General features: G+C 36.6%; 1 protein-coding gene across 2 annotated transcripts in view; it reads left to right on the top strand.

Moving 5' to 3' along the window:
• Window positions 1-20787, top strand: part of PRKG1 (protein kinase cGMP-dependent 1) — a 1182918-nt gene that overhangs the window by 1030563 nt on the left and 131568 nt on the right. The gene's annotated exons all lie outside the window — the stretch shown is intronic.

Genomic DNA, 20787 nt, shown 5'->3' with positions numbered 1-20787 from the left:
GTTGTAAAGGAAAACATTTGGGATGGTTAAAAATTGATGTCGTCTTATTTTTATAATAAGCATCAAAGTACAGTATCCAGTGCAGTACACATCCAATACCTTTCAACATTACTTCGTCCTTTACCTGGTGAAATGACTTACCATTTGCTGCGGTCTTGTAGTTGTTTATGAGCAAAATATATATTTTTATCACCCTGGAAAGTAGAAAAAGGAAGTTAGTAATGAGACCACCTCTGCTGAGCCTTTTGATTATTTGACATTTTTAAAATAAGTTTCTATTATGACATGGAAAAATACCTTGAAAGAGGGAATATATAGATATTGGTGTATGTGTGTGTATATATATATATATATATATATATATATATATATATATAGTATAAAAAGATGGAGTAAATAATATCTGGGGGTTCTTTCTCTAAAATCCTAAAAGAGTTTCTTCCTGTAAGACATAGTTTGAGAATTGAAAATATCTTATTTCTTTTTAAGCTAAGATAGGTTGTCATATTCATTATTTGCTTAATTTATACCACTCTGTTGGCACCAAATCTGATAAAACAAAAGTTAATCAACCTTTTTGGAATTTAGCTCTTCTATATACCCATTTTGTGAGCTCTTGAATTTCAGAATCCAGCCACAAGTGTGTAATATTCTTCTTCACTTTTCTGGAAGAATATGGAAATCTAAATATAGTTTTAATTTCATTTGACTAGAGGTCGTATCTACTTTCACTTGATCTGTATTGACAGTATTTCTAAAAATGTTTAACAATAAACACCATGGAAACTAAATGGAGGTTGCACAGATGCTATTTTTTAACCAGTAAAAAGTCTCTTCTCATTCATATTTTCTTAAAATCTTATAAGGAGGAACTCATCAAATTTATATGCAAAGTAGAATGTTGCTATTTTGCTTTATTGTTTAGTGAAATTAAGAGACAACAGCTTTACTTTATTACCAACTAGAAGAAACCCACATCTGAGTCTAAACTGTCTCCAGTTCCAGAAGGAAGAAGAAATTACAGTGCATACAAAGACACTCCATATTAGGTTTTAGGCTGCGGATCACTTGTGTTTTACAGTTGGTTATACGTGAATACATATTCAAGAAGGTGGTGAGAAGTAGACTTGATTTGTTTTGAAACTTAATTGTGGTAAGAATGAGATAATAACCCTGAAGTGCCATGTGGAATTAAGGCATCATGTCATTAAGTTATCCTTGGCTTTGTAGCATGTAGCAGAGTACCATGCAGGATTGCAACAGAGGATAGAATGGAGCCCTGGGCTCTTCTCTTAGTTCCTCTTTGAAATCATCCAGAGAGGTGAACATTCACTTTTATTTGTTTTTGTTTTTTTCTTCAATGCTTATTTTTAAAATAGCAATGAAATAATAGAGCCTCTAAACTGTCAGTTCATTAAGTATTTAATGAAGTCCCTCCAGGTGTCCAGCACTGAAGCAGGCATGTTAGAGATAGAAAGAACTAATCAGCATGACTTGTTTCTTGACTAGGGTTGCCAGATAAAACACAGGACACCCAGTTACATTTGAGTATCAGATAAACAATGATTTTTCTTTTAGTATAAATATGTCCCATGTAATATCTGCTAAATCTATTTTTACTTGCTACATTTGAAACCCTCTTCCTCCAGAAACTCACAGGGTAGTGAGAGAAGTAACTTACATATATTAAATCCTTAGGGAGTAACATAAAACAGCATGTAAGGAAGTTCTAAATTGTGTAGCTTAGGTCAGAACTTCATAGTTTTTGTTTTGTTTTGTTTTGTTTTTCCTCCTGTGGCATAAATCATAGATGGCCCTAGTGAGAAGCATTAAGGCCTATAGCATACATTTTGAGTTATGGTAGTTCCTGATTATTTTCTTCCATTTCTTTCAATTCAAGAAAGCAAATGTGGGCTTCCCTGGTGGCGCAGTGGTTGGGAGTCTGCCTGCCGATGAGGGGGACATGGGTTCGTGCCCCGGTCCGGGAGGATCCCACGTGCCGCGGAGCGGCTGGGCTCGTGAGCCATGGCCGCTGGACCTGCGCGTCCGGAGCCTATGCTCCGCAACGGGAGAGGCCACGGCAGTGAGAGGCCCGCGTACCGCAAAAAAAAAAAAAAGCAAATGTAAAAGCACTTAACGAGAGTGTCTTTATTATAGAGATAATCCTGAAGCTACCCTAGTCTTTAAATAAATTTTTCAAAAGTACCTTTCAGCTATTATTAGTAACAAATTACTTGCATACCAGATTTTGTCACATTAACATGTGTGTTGTTAAGAAGTCTCACATCTTATTTATATTTATTTTTGGCCACGCTGTGTAGCATACGGGATCTTAGTTCCCCGAGCAGGGATCAAACCCATGCCCCTGCAGTGGAAGTGCAGAGTCTTAACCACTGGATGGCCAGGAAAGTCCCGTCACGTTACCTTTAGATGTCATAGAATGTCCGGATTCCCCCCAAGACCAGTGTGAATCAGAGGAGTTAGAAACAGTATCATCAGAAAGATTGGATTTGAATGAGGTCTCGAAAGCATAGACAGAATGCTGTAAGTGGCAGAGTGTGAAAAGTGTGCAGTAGACCCAGAAGGGTAGCCAATTCTCAGCCAATAGAATGAGCAGAACAAGAGGTTACCCCAAAACAGAAATACCCTCTCAGCTTCCTCAAGTCATTGAAAATCAATGGAGGGGTTACCTCAAAAATCCTCTTTTGACAAAGCAGTGCATTTTAGACAAAGACCTAAACCGTTGGGAAAAACACAGCTGTGTCTTCCTATCTGTTCACAGCTTCTCTGTCTATTCTGTTGTATTTTAATTGCTAAACAGCGTTTAAGAAATTAGATTTATAATGAAATTAAACTGTTAATATTTTAAATTCTCAAATGAGTTTGAGAGTTTGAAAAATGACATTTTTATGTAAAGCCTTCAGAGCAGTGAGAGTTATTTGGGAAACTTTCTCTAACCTCCAGAGCGTCTCAAAATATTTACAGTATCATGAACAAGATTATTACTTATTTTTCAAAATAATCCCTGTAAATAATCAGTTGAACTTTTAAAATGTTGCGCTTTATCTCATATCTCAATGTTCTAAATAGATTGTCTGGAAAATATTGAAAAGATATTAAAGGTAGCAATTGTTTAATAAGATGACAATGTTTTGGTACATTCTTACTACGTAAAGTAATGAAGCTCAGGTCCTGTGAGTCTGTGGGCCATAGATTTTCATCATCAGTGTGTAGCTTTCCAATGTTGCCTTTGGGTATTATTTGTCAGTTCAAAAATTCTGCTGCTTATTGCTTAATCCCACTTGGAAACCATAAATAAGATAGGAAATATGATTTGCCATGTGAAATAGAACATGGCTGGCAAAATCACCTAGACTATATCAAAATAGTAAAAATGTATCACGAAAAATAATAAATTTCTACAACATAGCATGGATCTATCTAGTTGTTGCACATGTCTGGGTTCCAGTGGTTGTTTTAGAACGTTTCTGTTTTTTTTAAATTACGCACACACACATACACACACACACAGAGGCACGTGCATGCATACACACCAACTAAATATTTGTATGTACTATCCTCATTTTACAAAGGGGGGGTGAAGGTTCAGAGAGGTTGAACGCCAGCCTGATATCCCAGAACTTGTATGGGGAGTAATAAAATATTGAGTTCAGTTTTTCTGGTTGCATGTATATTCTTTCTTACATGCCATCTTTCTTTTTGAACTCTTGAAGAGAATTTAGATGTTAAAGTATCCATTATCAAAATGAAATTATACCAAAGAAACCATAGATGTGCAAGTGGTGACCACTTTTAATCCCTATGGAAGCTGGTAAAATAATCTTGTAAGATTTTGAGCGTGTACATGTGTCTTCAGAGATCTGTCTGACCCCTGCAATGTCCACCATGATGACAAAGAAGCACCCTTGTCTTTGTTCCATCTTCAAACAATGACCTGGCAAAGATGCCAAACAAAGATGCGGTTTGCTTAGGAGTTGGTCCAAATATCCCTGCCCTAGTGGATCACATTTTGCTTTGTCATGTGTAATGTGGCCAATCGTTTCTTGTTCAGTGTACTATAAATAAGCAGGGCAAAGGGACAGCTGGTCTGTTTTTCTTCTGATTGTGTTCACTATACTGTTCTAAATTTAAAGTCTGGCACTGGCCCATTCTTAGAGTTTATTATTATGAAAAGCTGCCTTAAATGTACATAATCCATTAATATAACTTTCTTCTCAGTTAGATAACTATTATAATGATACTAAAGGTGTCTAAAGTGAAATTTTATATTACTTTTGAGGAAGAAGGAGAATTTTAGTGAGTCAGGAAGTCGTCACAGACCCCAGAGGGAGAGTGACTAGGAACAGAATCAAGAACTTCAGAGCTGTAGTAGGCAGATTCTAGAAAACACATTATTTTCCTGAACACAAAATTTGTATACTCCTTTGTCCTCCCACTCCCCTATTTTCCTAATAGGGCAGCTGTAACTTATAAAAATGTTTCTGTCAAACCAGATAGCGATACAACCAGCTTAGTTTTCAATTTTATTTTCTGATATCATGCGATATTAGAAATTGCAGATATCATACAATATTAGAAAAGTGGTAGGAGAAATATTTGTGGGAAGTAATTTCAGATACATCTTCTTGAGACAGTTTATTTAGAGCACATGGTACAGTGCCTAGAACATGCACAAAAATGTCAGCTATTATAATAACACTTTGTTTTAACAATTTTGCTTCCTTAGCAGTGTAATGACAGCCTTTGTTGACACCCTTACCCAGGATTATAGGATTTGTAGATAACAAAAGATGGTGTGTGTGTGTGTGTGTGTGTGTGTGTGTGTGTGTATAGTCATGTTTTTCTGTTTTTACTAAAATCTCTTAGGAAAGATGGTAGTTATTCGTGTCTTAACCATCCTACTGCTTTGACGCTAAGAGATGTTTTAAATGTAATTCAGGAAGTTGGTTGCTGACAGATGATCTCCTTTGTGTATGTCAGTGGGAATGTTTTAATCCTATCTAATTTTAGGCTTTCTCTAGTTATAAATAGTTTGTTCCTGAGGATCAAGGTGAAATGCCTCTGTGCTAAGAAGTTTCCTGGAGACACTTGTGCAGTGTTATTTGAGAGTCCTTTGCTTACATCTCGTGTTAAATAGTTTGGACCTCTCTCTAGGTGCTTCTGTGATCTGGCTTCTGCCTTCCCCTCCAGCCTGATATCTTATTACTCCCCAGCTCTTACGTTAGTGCTCCCAAAACACAGAAGTGTTTGTAGTTTCTCTACTGTTTTCAGCTGTCTGCTTTTGCTCACAGGATCGTCTCTGCCTAAAACGCCTGTCCACACTAACCTCCACCTCTGATCCAAGACTCAATTCAGCCATAAATTCCCCAGGAAGGCTGTGCTAAAATGTTCCCAACTAGAAGACATCAGCTGCTCTCCTCTGTGTCTGGCCATACCATTTTAAATTTTAATTATATTTACATTTTATTATAATTATCTGGCTTCTCTGCCTTTGCCTTTTCCCCTGCCTTCTGCCTAGATACACGTTTTGTGGATGAGAAAACTAACCCCAACCCTAACTCTAACCCTTCCAGGAAAAAGAATGATCTATGACACAGTGGAGTGTGTGTAATTTCAACATATTTGGTGTTGGTGGTCCATATATTTATATAATTATTCACATCATTTTAAGCTTTGTGTGTGTGGTGGGGAGTTCTTTTTGGCTTTTTGGGGTGGATGTTGATGGTGAGCTCTGTTAAGGCAGACCATTCACCTGCTTAATGAAGACATCATGAATCTTAAGAAGTTGCTTCCTCAAGCCCTTTTTGTCTTCTCATTATACTCCTAAGTGCTCTTTCCCTATTTTGTTTCTTACGTGCTACTTTACATTGCTAGAAGGATTTTCTTAAGGCTTATGATCATGTCACCTACATGCCCTTAAATAAGTAATTAAAATGTAGGCGTGTCACAGCTTAGTATTCTCTGCCTATTACAATCTGGCCCCAGCCTACCATTCTGGCTGACTTTTCCAAATGCCCTCAATCCAATTTGGTTCCAGTGAAGTTGAACTTTTCAACACACTCCATCATCCATGCTGTCCCCTCAATTTAGGACACTGTTTCTTCTCTTATTACAAAACCAACTTCTGTCAATATTTTAAGGCCTGGTTAATGTCTTCTCTTTTATATAGCCATTACTGAGGTTTCTACCTACATGCAGTTTCTTTCTTTTCCATCCAGACTGCTTCATATATACTTAGCTTGTGGGACTTTATTCCCCCCTCCCTTGTATTATAATTATGTTTGTGCTTCTCACATAAACTCCTGGAACTTGTTTTCCCCAACTGATACGTGGAGATAAGCATGTGGATCATATGTGTAATAGTAATTCTTTTAATTTTAAGTAACAAGTATGACTCAAAAAGGGACCATATTGGAGGGATGATGAGCTATTTTATGGACCCAACTTGGACCTTCCCCAAACTATAATGAACAGCCAAGAAATCCATTTAAAGCAAATAGGCGGGCTTCCCTGGTGGCGCAGTGGTTGAGAGTCCACCTGCCGATGCAGGGGACATGGGTTCGTGCCCCGGTCCGGGAGGATCCCACATGCCGCGGAGCGGCTGGGCCCGTGAGCCATGGCCGCTGAGCCTGTGCATCCGGAGCCTGTGCCCCGCAACGGGAGAGGCCACAACAGTGAGAGGCCCACGTACCGCAAATAACTAACTAAATAAATAAAACAAATAGGCTTCTCTCTCTGATCTCAGCTGTTCTGTGCACATCTCTCAATCTTTCTTGTTGCAGACCTGTTTTCTCTGCCTTTTCTATCCATACAGTAGAGGTTACTTAACTGGAGCTCCCACTTGTTCTCAGTTACAAGTGTCCTGGATTTTCAGTTCCCCCTAAACAGAATCTGATTGGTCATTTTGGTCAAGATCAAACATAGCCTACTGGCCCCGGCCACTTATTTCCAAGCAGCTATGAGCGTAAGAGCCTAGAGGCAAAGGACATAATTAGAGAATTGTGTTGATGGTGCTCTGAGAAGACACAAAAAATGTGTCTATTATAGGATTGTTGTGAGGATCAAATATGATAATTTGTGGTAGAAGAAGTATAGCATGTGGTACCTATGGTCAGACTATCTGGATTTGAATCCCTGCTCTGCCGTTCATCAGCTTTATGGCCTTGGGATGCCCTGATGCCATTCGTCAGCTTAATCTCTGTTTACCGTAGCTTCTTCATTTGTCAAACTGGAAAAGTATAATAGTAACTAATTATAACGTTGTGAACATGAAGTTCTGAAGTGTAAATCCCCATCACAGAAATTGGCGTATGATGATCACTCAATAAATACTACTTATTGTTAAAAATTACTTGCGTAGTTGCTAATCTATCATTTGCATGAAATAAAGGTTTGTTTCCAACCTCTTATACTTGCCTTTATTAAACTATAATTTCTTGAGAGTAAGGACTCTACATTGTACACTGCTCTATCCGTCATAGCATATAACGTGGTTTCTTACACATTTTAGACACAGTAATTGGATGGATGGATGGATAGATCAATAGATGGATGGAAAGAAGAAAAGAAGGGGGCAGAGAGAGAGGGACAGAAGGAGGAAAGAATAAAACTAACCGTTAAATGCACTTCAAATTAGAAAAGCAGATTTGGCTGCTTTGTTCATAAAGGATACCAACCCACAAACTTGGGGGCAGAATAGATAAAGTAATACAACATATATCTGACATAGTGATAACTGACTGTGCTCTGCTCTACAGATCAAAATACTAGCTATGACTGTCTGGTAGTGAGATAAGATCGATTTCTCAGTTTTGTGATTGACTGAATATAGCAACTGATGGTTGCTATATTCAGATGGTTGTTACAACACAGCCTTGTGTTGTAGCTGCACCTAATTAAAACCAGTAGATACCATAATTAAGATTACTGAAAGTTTCATTAAGACGTTACTTAATTAACAGGTTATTTGCTGTATGATGTTTAAAAATCTATCAAATGGTATGTTTTATTAAACTACAGATTCTATTTATTGAGCATTTTCTTTTAAGCCATTTCAGATGTAGTCTGCAAAAGTTATTGTTGACTTGCTAAGTAATTAGTTGCAGTGTAGATTTCGTTTTTGTTGCTGCCCAGAAAACATTAATTAAATACTTGGGCCTGATTAGATTGTCTGCCCTCGGGATGTAGATGCCTAAAATCACCAGAATGGAAGGGAGTGGCAGGGCAGTTTTTTATACAGCAGTGGACTTGGGATTCGGCGAAAGTGAGTTCATGCCTATGCTGTTACCTCACTAGGATGGTCAAGGCAAACACAGCCTGCAGAATAACACCCATTGACCATAGCTCCAGAATTGGCAAGGATAGATATTTCCAAGGTCAGGAAGATGACATGATTAGTGGAAGGGACACGTACACCGAGAACAGATAAATCTGATTTAAGATCCAGATCTGTTGCTTTTTAACTGTATGACTCCAGGCAGGTCCTTGAATCTCTCTCCTATGCTTCAGTTCCTTCATTTATTCAGGAGTAGGCAAACTTTTTCTATAAAGAGCCGGATAGCAAATATTCTAGGCTTTGCATATCGCATATGGTCTCTCTCACGTATTCTTTGTTTGTTTTTGCTTTTTTTTTTTTTAAACAACCCTTTAACAATGTTAAAACCATTCACACCTTGAGAACTGCACAAAAATAGGCTGCTGGCTGGTTTTGGCCCAGGGGCAGTTTTCTGACCCCATATGATTGTATTATTGAGATTTCACTTTTAAGCAGCAAATACCGGGCTCAGAGAAGTGCTCAATAATTATTGGTTCTCCCAAGTATCAATGAAGCTAAATCTTTTGGTCAGCTTGAATTGTGCCATAGCTATTATTATAAAGGTGACCCGACTCTGTTCCCATTTGTGCCTCAGGATTCTCAGCTGTACACAGTTTATGGCTCTTGCTACCTGCCTCCCTAGTGCTTTTAACACAGACCTATATAGTCAATATACAGCCATTTATAGTTTCTCCTGTCCCAACCCTGCTAGCCTTATTTCTCTCTCTACTTTTTGCTCCCAGGGTTTCAACCATTATGAATTACTTGCTATTCCCTATATACAAGATTTTCTTATGCTTTTCCACAAGCTGTTCCTTGTGATAGGACCGCCTCACTTTCTCTGTTGAGAAGTTTCTACATGCACATCAGTTCTTATCTGCGACCTCACCTCTTCAAAGTAGCTTCCCATGATCCTATCCGCCATCAATCCATGTTCCTCCCCAAATCCATCTCTCAGTCAGTGTTGGGACATTTCCATGTGATTCTGTCTCACTCTGTTCACACCTCTGATACTCTGATCACACTGCATTATAACTGCCAATAGTCTATCTTACCTACTAGGCTGAAAAGTCTTGGAAGCCAAGGATTTTGTTCTTTACCCCTCTGTATACCCAGCACCTAGGACAGCACCTGGCTCAGAGTTGATATTCAGAAACTTATTTAGGGTTGCCAGATAAAATACAAGATACCAGTTAAATTTGAATTTCAGATAAACTATGAATTTTTTTTTTACTACAATTATATTATTACATAGGACACTCATACTAAAAAAAATCATTGTTTATCTGAAATTCAAATTAAATTGGATGCTGTGTGTTTTTATCTGCTAAATCTGGAAACCCTAGTTTGTGAATGAATAAATGAATGAATGAGTGCCATTCTTTTCTGTATTAAGCAATGAATCATTTTTATTTATGCAGTTTTCAGATTAGTAAGCCATATTAGAAAATTTGATCAATGTGTCATTAAATCCTTGATTACACTTTGAAAGCATGTTTTTATATTAACAACAGAGGGACTTAATCACTATTAAGAGATAACTGTTCATCCTTGGGGAACTTTCCAGATTAATAGAAGAAGCATGGCAGTTATGATGGTTTATCAGTAGGTAAACAAGAATGAATAAAATCTATTGAGATTAGGTATGCTATAATAATAATAACCATAATGACAATAATAAATTATGAAAAATATTAGAGAGAAAAAATTTGTTTCCCAATTTCTAGTGGATATATTAAAAATACAATCTGAAAGCAATATTAAATATATATTAATTATTATATACATACATGTATATCTATATGAAATGTTTTCTGTATACAAATAGAATTGGTAACTTAACCTTTTAAGAGCTCCAAAGTGTCAGCCTAACTGTGGTTAAGGGTGTTAAGAAGCCGATGTCCCTGCTCAAAAAATACCTTCCTTGGTTTGTCATCTAGTCCCTACAATTGCTGCCAATGAAAACGGGGCAAAAGGCAGTGTTGTAAGTGACACTGGGAAGATACCGTGTCAAGTATTTTTACTTGCCCCATCTGCAAAGCTGGTATCTCTTCAGTGTGATCAGACTGGGCCAGCATGAGTTAGCTCTAGCTCTGCTAGTTGGGAATGGCTATGGGATGAGGCTTGAGGGGTGGCCCAGGGATGGACAATAGCTACCTATGCACTCAGTACAGACTAGGCCTTCCAAGAGAGTGAAAGACCTCATCAGCCTCTCTACCCAAAAATTGCTTGTAAGAGTTAATTTCCATTATTTCATATATTTACTTTTAAAAATATTTATTTTATGATGGGTAATTCAGGTACATAGTATAAAATTCAAAAGCTACAGAAGTAATCTCCCTCTTTCCTCTACCCTTTAATCATACATTCTCTTCCTGGGTATGATTACTTTTTCTAATGCATCCTAAAATAATTCCTGCATTTTAATGTATGCTTATTTGTGTGAGTGTGTGTGTGTGTAATTTATATAAATGAAAGCATATTATACATGGTTCTGCACTATGGTCTTTTCACTCAAGATATCCTGGAGATCATATTCATATAGGTTCTCTTCAGTTCTTTTAATTTTATTAATATTCCCTTGTCTTACTGTAGAAAATTTTATTTAGTCAATTCTACATTGGTAGATATTTAGGTTATTTCCAACATTATTATACACAATGCTCTTGTAACATCCTGTTAATGTCATTATTTCCCCAAACCATGAATATGTATGTGAGATAAATAATTGCAAGAAAAATATTTAAAAATAGTGCTAAATTGTTATACAAAGCTGAATTGTCTGCAAAGGTTATACTAGATTGTTTTCCTACCAGTAGTGTATTCACATGCATTTGCATTTCTCTCACTGTAATAAATACAATACCCTGTTTGTTTTTTCTAACCAACGCCAACTGAGGAGTTTAAATTTTAGGCAGTGGTTTGACTTTAGCACTTTTTATTCAAATTGGCCTTATTATACACATAGCCATGACTTTCCTTTCTTTATCCATTAAGTTGTTTCTTCATTTATTTTTGATTCAAAGTTAATCTTTGATTTGGATGAAATTATAGCATATTAGGTTAATTGAAGAATTTTGTTTAGAGAGCTAGCTCTTTATTCAAATAATACAAAATATGAAATATTTGATGAGCAAGTACCAAAAGAAAGCAATCTTTTACAGTTTATTTTAAAATTCTAGATATTTCTTTTCCCTAAAAGAGCCCAATTAAAATCTCAATATAATTTTTACCAGTCAAAATAATGATTTTATAAACATTTATTACATAGTTCTTGACTTCTGATCATGAGACTCTATTGTTTCAAATGAACATGTCTGATTTCTATGTGAAAATACATTTTTAGTCACAGATAAAAAAATGTTACTGTGAAAATCTATGCCTTAATATTCCGCTTACATATTCAGATGGTAGATCACAATTACAAGATTATGATACCTTTTTTTATCTAAAGAAATATCCTTTGATTTGGGATGAATTGCTTCAGGAGCATTGAAAACCATAATAATTATTAGAACTTTTAAAAAGTGTTCCATGTTGGTAAAACTAATTACAGAGGAGAACAGAGCAGTGATTTCAATCACCGTTTCACATCTGAAAAATGAAACAGAGAATGGGACATTTTCTCAAGGTCACCCACTAAGTTGGCAATAGAACAAAAAATAGGAGACACTCTTCTGGCATGTTGTCTAGAATTCTTTATAGGAAAGGACATCCTCCTGGCTTGAAGGCACTTTATAAAGGCAATAATCCTTTGAAATATGTGACCAAGGAAATTAACATTCATTTCAAACATGCATCAGTTGAAGTTTTAGTACGTTTTTACCAGTCATCATTTGAATATGTTTTTTCCTCTATTTTAAAAATAGGAAAACAATTGAAGAATCAGTTTTCAGCTCTGTGGAATACAGATGAAACAAAGAAAAAGGAAAATACCACGCATTATCTTATTCTTGAAAGTACTCATGACCCATGAAACACCCATGCAATAATTTGTCTATTAATGTCTTCTCCTGAAATTCCAACTTTATTTGGCCAACTACATTACAAAATTACATGCATCATTATCTGAAAAGAAAAAACAGCTATTAGATTTATTGATCTCTTAATCCATATTATATTACGAAGTATGGTTCAAAGAAGAGGAAGCATAGTGTTAAGAAGAAAGTGAGTGTTTGACTTGAATAAATGAATAGAACATCTATTATAATGTACTCCAGGTTTAACTTTTTTAAAAATTTTAATTAGAGTAAAATTCTTTCTTCTTTTTTCTTCTTCAATGAAAATACCTGTAAATCGTTCAGAAATAAACCAAATAGGCCCCTAAGGAAACAATGGCAATGTAATATCTAAATCTGTACTTCTGAACAACTAATAAAATAATAATAAGGAATAAATGAGAGCAACACACTCTTCTTTGTCTCCATAAAATACACTCTAGGGAGACATTCTTTAAATTTGTAAGACTCTACCAAAGAGTTTAATATTTGAAGCCAGAACACAAAGTAAATACCATTTGTACTCTAGCAACAATAACAACAGCAAAACACTAGGACTCGGAATTTCTTCTGTGGTTCTTACCGTAGTTACAATAGAATGGACAGAGAAGTATCTTTAATGACTAGATAGAAGAGCAAATGCCATCCATCTGTCAACATTCAGAGGAATCACATATGGAATATGGAAGCAATATGGATTATGCTGAAGTCAGTTCGGTTTATGGCACAAAGGGAGCACAACAGAAAAGAAATAGCAATGTGTCCCTCTGCCATTGCTTTTCCATCCCCTTTCACTTACACTAATTCCATGTATTAGGTTGAAACATGAAATTGCCAATAATTGGCCATTTTAACCTGCAAAAAACAGCAATCTCTTTGGTTCAATCTAATAAAAGTCTATGTTCATTGTTATTGAAGCATGCCATAGAATGCAGAGTTCATAAGTCACATCAAAAATTCACTGTGTCGGGGCTTCCCTGGTGGCGCAGTGGTTGAGAGTCTGCCTGCCGATGCAGGGGACACGGGTTCATGCCCTGGTCCGGGAAGATCCCACATGCCGCGGAGTGGCTGGGCCCGTGAGCCATGGCCGCTGAGCCTGCGCATCCGGAGCCTGTGCGCCGCAACGGGAGAGGCCACAACAGTGAGAGGTCCGCGTAGCGCAAAAAAAAAAAAAAAAAAAAAAGGCACTGTGCCATCGACCCAGCAGAAGTAATATGAAAAAGGAATGTGAAAATTGAGTTCTTCCAAATTCATCACTCTGTTTATTGTGACCTTGCATGGGTGTAGATCCAAAAGGATTTGCATTCTGTCAGAAAGTGAATTAATGCAGTGAATGGAAATACACACCTATGTTACCGGAAAGGATAAACTTTGGAGTTACTTTATTGGTAACACTTATCATTGCTCTGCCTAGAGAAACATCCTCTTTGAGGTCATGTCATGAGTCCCTGTTATCAATGAAAAAGCAGAGACTGCCTTGGGCGGACTCTGGAAAATGTATCTAGTTCAAACTCAAGTCTTTGTTCGTCATGAGTTGACAAATATTCCTGATAATACATTGATTTTTATGCATTTGTTTTTTCATTACTCCTATATTCTACATTGGAAGGTTCTAAAGGGCAGAGATCATATTTTCTGTTTAGATATATTCTTTAATATATGGATTTCCATACAGTAACATTTACTTTAATAAGTGAAAAGGACATCAGTGTTTTAAAATGACTCATCTAGGGCTTCCCTGGTGGCGCAGTGGTTGAGAGTCTGCCTGCCGATGCAGGGGACGTGGGTTCGTACCCTGGTTCGGGAGGATCCCACATGCCGCGGAGCAGCTGGGCCTGTGAGCCATGACCTCTGAGCCTGCGCGTCCGGAGCCTGTGCTCCACAATGGGAGAGGCCACAACAGTGAGAGGCCCGCATACCGCAAAAAAAAAAAAAATTAAACTGACTCACCTAAAATTATTTCCTCAATACTTTATTTCATACAAATTGTTTCCTCTGTTTGTGCTTTCCACCTAATTTTTAAGATTTTATTAATATGGTAAAGGAAAAAAGTTTCCCTTAGTCAATCTCTTTTGAAAAGTAGATCCTTGGACTAGTCTACAGGATCTGAATGATGGGACCCTGCCTTCCTTTCTGGTTTCTCCTGGCCCCTGCCTTCTTTTACTCTATCCCTGAATTTCAACCTTCTTTTTTTATAATAAGTTATTTCCTACCTCGGGGTTACTGCATGTTTTTCTTTCCCTGACTCATCTTGCTAATTCAACTCATTTGGGGGGGGTGTCTTAATTTTTAATGTCCTCAAAAAGGCTGTCTGTCCTCTGAATTTCAAAACGACATCCTCTCTATTAGATCTCTGTTTGCATGCCATTTGATCAGCATTTTTTTGCATACTAATTTAACTTCTGTCCCAACTAGACCATAAGGTTCAGACATTCAGAATATAATAGCCCTCAGTAACTATTTGTTAAAATAAACATTGACATTATCTTCATGAAACATGTGAATACTTAAGAATAATATAGTGTTTGAAAGATATTCACCAAGGTGTTAACCTTAGTTATCTCCTGGCACCTGGCAGATGGTATTATAGTATTTTTCTATTTTCTCTCTTTTTTGTTTGTTTAACTACATATTTTTTTCCGTGATTAGTACGTAGACATATTTCTTACGTGGATTTTTTTTCCCTTTAAAATGCTACTGAAAAATCATGGAAGTTTGCATGGATGAAAGTTTGAACTGGAATAAACGGCTCTTGGAGGAGCCACCGGCATGTGCGCAGGCATGGAGATGATAGCTGGCGTATTTTAAGGAAACAGTTATTTGTTGCAGGTGCAGCAGAGGATCGTCCGTATAGTGCCTGGAAAGATGAGAGGTCAGTTAGTGGAGGACCTCAAACTCTAAATGACAGTATAGAAACTTTTCTTTTTTCTTTTGCAAGTTCTCATGCAAAGAACTGACATGACTGGATTTACATTTGAAAATGTGCGGCAAAGTGAGATATGACGTAGAGGAGGGAGAGAGTGGTGGCAAGGAGGTCAGTTATAAGGCCTGATCAGCGTTCCGGGGTGGAGATGGTGAAGGCCCAAAGTAAAGCAGTGGCTATGAGAATGCAAAGCAAGGATGGATATAAGAGATAAGGCAAAGATAGAACTAGTATAATCAGTCATAGGCAGTGATGGAGAAAGGAGAGTAATAAAAATGAATCCAATCTTTTGAGCCTAGGCAAATGCAAGAATGGTGATGTCATTTACCCAGATAGGGAACCCAAGGAAAACAGTGGTTTTGAGGTTAAAAGAAAATGAGTTAGGTTTTAATTAGAGGTTGCAATGGAACTTTCAGACAAGGGTGTCCAGTAGGAGAAAGGTAAAGTTAGAAATGAAGACTTAAAAGTCATTAATATAAAACTAAGAGCTGATGCCATAGGATTATGTGAGATTTCCCCAGTAAGAAGAGTTGGAGCAATCAAAAAGAAGGCCAAAAAAAGGATTTTGGAGAAACACCTGTTTTCTAGTGAACCAAGGAAGAGGATTCAGGAAAACAAACTGAGAAGGTAGCGTCAGAAAACAATTGGGAGACTGATTTAGAATAGAATTTTAGGAAAGGAGGTTTCCTGAGAGGAACTCTGTCCAGAAGGGTAACATGCTTTCTAGACGTCAGAGGATCCTAAAGTGACAGCAGTGATGATGATGATGGTGATAGTTAACATTTATTGGTTGCTTACTCTATGCCAAGCTTGGTTAGAAGACAAGTGTTTATTTGCATTAATTCATTTTACACTTAGTGTATGTGTTCTGTTGGAGTGTGGGAGTTATAAATCATGTTAGAATCACTTCATGACTAAATAGGAAGTAGAGTTGGTGAATGGCCTGATACAACTTTTTTTTTCACGACACTTACCTCCTCTGGGACCAAACTTTCAAATAGCACAGTTGAATTTGCCACAAACTCTGCAATTCTAGTTCATAATTAATTCAAAGTCTAATTTCAAGTGGCTCTTGGATGCTTGTCATAGCCTATCAGTTTTGAACATCCTATGTGTTGCAGTATGATTGCCTTTGAGTTTGAGATGTAAAGGATTTATTTTGTCCTAAATTTAACTGTGGACCTTGCCTGTTGCACTTGAATGAGAATGAAGGGCTCTGACCCATGGTTGCTGTAAGCTGTCAAGCCATTGGAGTAGTGTCACTTTCCATCAAGGCTGACACCGAGGGAATGCTAGGACTCTGATGACAGCAGTCACATTGCTCTAGAGCCGAAAAGGGAGCGCCTCTCCTGGAACAGTTACTTTGCGTAAACTGTTCTGCTTTGGCCTCGTACACTCTGTGTTCCCGGAGAGATGTCAATGTACTATAGAGTTCCCTAGCAGCCATGAGACATGAGAGAATTGCTTCAGAAAGAGAAGAGTCAATGTAAACCCTTGCTATGGATTATTCAGATACTGACAGCGACTCTACTTTGGGGTGCAGTGATGATGAAGATTCCAGTGATGAAGTTCAGAGAATATCAGAGTCAGTGCACAGAAAACTGTATTTGCAAATATTTTTGGATATTTTTTCATGCTCTATGATTTCATTGAAAGGAATTTCTAACTCCTCCAAAAACGCTTAAAAAAAGAACACTACTAAACTGCATAGCTTTTGTTCATTAATTAATGGCAAGTTTGTGAAATATCTGTTAATTTGCCAAACAGTAGCTATTTCTGCAGTAGTACATGTTTATTAATTGTCATGCTGAAATAAACTAATATACAGGTACAGAAATAAATGAATATGAGATTTCTATTTTTAAAGACAATGTGCATGTTAGACCTGGACTGTTACGTAGGTACATGGAGCTTTACCTCCTATAAAGAAGTGTGCTGTGCTCAGAGGCAATATGTGTTTGGTGAAAGGTTTAAGTATATTAGACATTATCTTAAAATTCTATTTATAAAATTCTCTTGCCGATGTTTTTTCAAAGTCTCATATATTGTTCTATTAGAAATGCTCAAACACCCTGATATGCCAAAAAGTAAAACTAAAAGAAAGCTCAGTTTTTTAAAAGGAACATTATCTCCCTCTTCTTTTCCCCATGTCTAAACTAGTATTACATGAAGCCCCTGCTACCTTGGCACATGTTCTGTGTGAAACCAGTATCATAACAGCTATGTAGATATGTTACATAGCTGTGGAGCTATTGGGACATCCCTGTTTTATGAGTATTTAATATTTCATATCTCAGTCCAAGTGATATTTGCTTTTACCATGGTCCTCGGTCCTATAAAGGAAATAAGCACACACAGTAAGTCACAGTATTGTCAGCTTACATAAATATATTCTCTCATCAGAAGTTTCTACAGTCTCTCCTAAAATAAGGGATTAATATATGTTAATACTAGGTCAGGTAGCATTTTTCCAGGAGCAAGCTCTCTGAGTACACAGGGACGGCATTTCCAGACACCTGCATAGGCAGGCATAGTGGCATTAAACATCTTAAGTAGAAATGCAATGACATTGTAATGGCAACATGAGTTTGGCATTGAATGAACTTGGCATTGAATGATTTTCTATTGTTATATAACATTGTTATAAAGCGACATAGCAGGGCTATGACATACTATGGATAGGAGCTCTAATAATTGGAGAATCGAAATGGTTTATTGATTTAGCTTTGCAGTTGGGCACCCATAAACATATTAATGCTGCTTTTTAAAAGAGTTAAATATTAAATATAATTTTTATACTGATGGGCAGGGAGACATTATGAGTGCTTACTGGTCAGATGTCATCCTGCAGTAGAATGAATTTAGAATAGTTGTCAATTTAAAATCTTATAGCAGAGGGTATAGGCAGTGAACTGTTGAGAAAAGAACATGGGCTTTGGAGCCAGACAACTCTTTGTTCAAATACCAAGACTGCGACTCATAAGCTGTGTGTGTGTCTTTTGGTGTATTACATAACATTTATCCCCAAGTGTAAATTTCAGATAAAATACCCACCGTCTGTTATATGCATTAACTGAGATTTGTGCAGATTGTTTAATATAGTTCCTGATATATACTAGATGCTCAATAGATGGCAAATATTATAATCCACTGTTTAATATGCTGTTTTTTCTCCATGTTATGCATCTTTTTGTTTTGATACATGTCACATTACTAGGTACTGAGCCTGACTGTAGGCCATAACTTACAAAGTTTCCTTTTTTAAAATAAAATATTCTCAATTTCTATTGACTATGTCACTTTTCTGATCTTTGATTTTTCACCATCTACATTTTAAAATATCTATGTATTTTCTTTTCGTTGCAAGGAAATTGCATTTATTTTGAAAGTATATGCAATTTAGACCAGACATATGCTACAGTTTTAAAATGTTGGACATTTGTGATGAAAGCATTTTTTGAATTCATATGCATGGAAAATATGTTGAAAATGAAGCATTATTTTTCATATGTTATATTTTTAAAGACTCTGTGGGCAATTTTAAGTTGTCAAGGTAGAAATATATTTTAGGGAAAGTTTGTTTTCTATAAAGCTGTGATAGATTTTTAAAAAATACACTGGCAGCAACTTGTAGTAACGTATGCTGACGTGAGCAGTCTCCTAAGAAATAAGTCATTCATACAATTTATAAGGCACCTGATGGGCATTACTGATGACTTCTGTCTGTTGTGTCCACTTCACCAAAAATTACTGCATAGAAATAATAATGGACTTGAAAATATATTATCTATCTCTATGGAACAGAAAGAAAATCCTCACTTTGTTCTTGGGTAGTAGCATTTCATAAAATACCAGACAGCGCCTCCACAAAGACAGTATTGGTGATGAGAAAAATTAGAAGTAATGAACGACAGGACCCACTGCTCTCTCTGTGCTAGGCATTGTGAAAAACATCATTATTGCATTTAAGACCATTAAATGGGCACTGTTATCATTCCCATTTTTATAGATGAGGAAATTGAGGCTTTCATAAAGTGTGTATACCTTGTTTTGTAAAACTGAAGAGAGTGTGACTCCAAAGCCTGAACTCTATTCTTCCCAAGGTTTCAAGATTCCTATTCACACACTTACTAAGCAACTCATCTGTTCCAGCCATTCAGTATAAAATGGGGAGCAAAACTAGCCATGGACCCTGCCTTCATAACGTATAGTGGAAGGAGGATAGAGCCATTAACCAACAAATAAATGCATAGATTATAAACCGTGATAGGTACTTGGATGGAGAGGTACATAAGGCCATGAGAACAGATAAATAGGGAACCCAACCTAGTTAATTCAGCATGGCATCCCTGAGGAAAGGGGCACCTAAGCCGAGATCTAAAGGGTAAGCAGGTGTGAACTGGTCAAGGAGTTGGAGAGGAAGTTCCTAGGCTTAGGGAAGGCTTGGTAAGAAGAACTCATGATGGGAAGGAGATCTTGTGTTCAGTCGTTTAGAGGAACCAGTTTGGCTGGAAGGTGGAGGATGTACGGGGGGGCATTGGGAGGATCATACTGGAAATTGAAGAGACTGAAATAGAAATTTTAGGATCAGAAGTGAACTTTGTATGGTAGGTAGATTAAAAATATACAATAATCAATAGGTTTTTTCTTTAATAGCAATAACCAATGAGAAACAGAAATGGAAAAGGAATGCCATAAGAGAAACTGATAATATAAAACACCTAAGAATACTTTTTTAAAAAATGCTAGGAAAAAGATTAAGTGAAAAAGATTAAGAAAGATTAAGACATAAAACTCGATCTGAAAACAGGAGAGTCATGCTGTGCTCTTGCAAGGAAAATTAATATAATCAGAAAGTTCTTCTGAAATCAATGTAAAAATGTAATACAACTCTACTAGAATCCCATTGTGGGTTTCTTTAGATGTGGAAAAATGATTTTAAAATCTTTATGAAATATGAGTGCTTAAGAATATCATCAAGATATTTCTGAAAAAGAATTTTGGTAGGGGAAACTGCTTTTCCAAATACTAAATACTAATAAAAAGCAAGTGTAGTGGTAGCAGCAGCATGTAGCAACAGTGAAAGACAAAAGGATCAATGGAAAAATATAGTTCAGAAGTATCTGTGAGAACTTAGTGTATTTTGAAAAAATAAAAATCCACTGGGAAAGTCTTTATTTTCAAGACGTTAAAGCCCGATATTAGAGACATATGATGTTTCAATTATGATTTTTAGATGGTTATTAACACCATATTATTTCCTATGTACATATCTCTGTAATGTATTTCAAACTTATATTTATCATTAATTATATTAGAAATTTTACCTTACTAGGAAACAGTGTTTCAAGTATAACTTAATGTTTCCATGACAGTGGTACTTTTAAATTTTTAGTAGCTCAAAATGAAATGTGAATGTTAATTTACCAAATCCACCTTTGACTGCTGGATAAGATGAGATACCATGGCAGATTTATAAAGGTTTAAGAGGTTGATAGATATTCCTGCAGTGACCACTTAGATGCTTACAA

This window comes from Aethalodelphis obliquidens, unplaced genomic scaffold (genome assembly GCF_003676395.1).
Source record: "Aethalodelphis obliquidens isolate GAN/ISIS:26980383/991018 unplaced genomic scaffold, ASM367639v1 scaffold11, whole genome shotgun sequence".
Taxonomy (NCBI): domain Eukaryota; kingdom Metazoa; phylum Chordata; class Mammalia; order Artiodactyla; family Delphinidae; genus Aethalodelphis; species Aethalodelphis obliquidens.
This window is presented reverse-complemented; position numbering and strand designations above follow the sequence as displayed.